General features: G+C 33.1%; 1 pseudogene; it reads left to right on the forward strand.

Moving 5' to 3' along the window:
- Nucleotides 1-295: 295 nt before the first annotated feature.
- On the forward strand, nucleotides 296-395 carry LOC122095083 (annotated as a pseudogene).
- The last annotated feature ends 1,663 nt before the right edge of the window (nucleotides 396-2,058 follow it).

Here is a 2,058-nt window from a genome sequence, read left to right on the forward strand (position 1 = left end):
TCAGTTTATAAATAAGTACTTGAAAAACAATCACCTTTGGACCTAGCTATAAAGGCTTCAAAGTATGATCAAATTTAAAATGAAAAAGACTTAAAATAGTCATTGACAAAAAAATTGCAAATGTGAGCAATCGACCAAACAATATAAGCTTTTCCCAATATACACAGAATTTTAGAGAAGTAAGATCAATAACATTTTTAGGAACAATAAGGTTTCCTAGTTACAAACAGTCAACCAAGGATATATGCCTGTATAAAGATTGCATCAATAACTACTTAAATTTACAGGATACTACATGCTTCAGCAGGACTTTTACCCAAATTACTACAATATAGAGATTATCATGGCATTTGCACAAGGATGATATGAAAATTTGTGAATTATTCCATATTTTTCATTCTTGAGATGCAAGAAATGAAAAACAGTTATTAAAAATTGATTACAAAAATACAAGTCGTTATGTCGAAAAATGAACTTTACAACTTTGTGCGGGTGGAGGGGTAGCAGGGAGGATTGAGTGGGAGAGCAGGGGAAGGATGGGAATGGATGGGAAGGGTAAATACAGGAGGAGGCTACAATGCTTGATGAGAAATGTACTCATTATCTTGCCCATGTAATTGTAAACCCTCTGTACAGTATTTTCACAATAAAAAATTAAAAAAGGCAAATGTAACAATATATGTAATTCATTGAACTGAAAGTTAGTTTGACATCAGTGCGTTAAATCCTCACCTTAGAATGGCCTTTACATAGCATAATCTTTACAAAACATTTGAAATTGGATAACATTGTCATTTTATCCCAAAGAAATAAAATACTATAAGGACCTAGGAAAAAAAGGAATCTTAAACTTTTTCTATATGGAATGCTATCTGAAATAACACATTTATTAACGAACCTATATATTATAAAACAATGTATAATTCAAAGTATTATATCTAGGAGAGAATTAAATAGATTATGGACATTATACAAACAAAATACAGAGTATTTTAAAATATACTTTTTTCATACAAGCACCAGAACTATTTTTAGTTTCTGTACTACTCATTTCAACAGATAAGTTAAAGTGATTTCTGATTTAAAAATCACAAACCCTGCAGAAATCATTATAGTTGTATACAAACAACTCTTGAATACATTTTGACATCAAAGTCAGGCAATTCATTGAAGAATACTATGGAATCCATGAATTTTTAAAGTAAGATATTGCTGTTGCTTTTTATTGTGAAAATATTTTGTACAGACACAAAGATGGATTGGCATTTTTGAAATTTAAGAATCTTAACCAAACCATTATGAGTTAGGAGAACAATTTTTACAGCCTTCCACAATTTAAAAGAGGTAGTGATACATATTTATCCTTTTGGCAATATTAAATGCAGTTTCTTCCAAGTTGTTCTTCAGACCTGGTTTGATATAATGCTTCAATAGAAGGCGATCCAGCATATCTTTGCTATTTCTATTCCAAGCAGTAAGATGCAAGGGAGTCAAGAGGACTTTAGTTTGGGCATTGGTATCTGCCTCAATGTGAACTAAGAAAGCAGCCACTCTGGTATTATTCAACATATAAGCACTGTGCAGGGGTGTCTAGCCATTCACAGTAATTGCATGAATATCTGCCTTGAGCCACCAACTCATGGACAATGTCTAAGTGCCCACTGGAGGCTTCCCGATGAAGAGAGGTATCTGCACTGTAGTAAGCCGATTATTTTCAGCAGCCCAAACAAAAATTTGTTTTAATACTTCTCCATTTTTTTTTGCGAATGATACCATTCCTCACTTTTTCAGCTTGTTCCTTGTCTTCATCAGAATTGCCTAACCAGAGACAGTGAGTACCAGTGGGAATGGGGAGCACATGTATTCCCTAATAGTTCACGTTGGTTGAACTGGTCAGAAAAATCCAGTGAATTTTCTACATCTGTTATTTCACCATGATTTTCTTTCTCTTTTTCCAATTTTACTATTGGAAATTATTCTAACTGGAGAGTAGGGAATTGATAGAGAGCAGAGGAAAGGTTTTCCTCCATATTCAAAGGTACAGACTGAAAATGGTAC

This window comes from Dipodomys spectabilis, unplaced genomic scaffold (genome assembly GCF_019054845.1).
Source record: "Dipodomys spectabilis isolate Male_0828 unplaced genomic scaffold, ASM1905484v1 ptg000333l, whole genome shotgun sequence".
NCBI classification, from domain to species: domain Eukaryota; kingdom Metazoa; phylum Chordata; class Mammalia; order Rodentia; family Heteromyidae; genus Dipodomys; species Dipodomys spectabilis.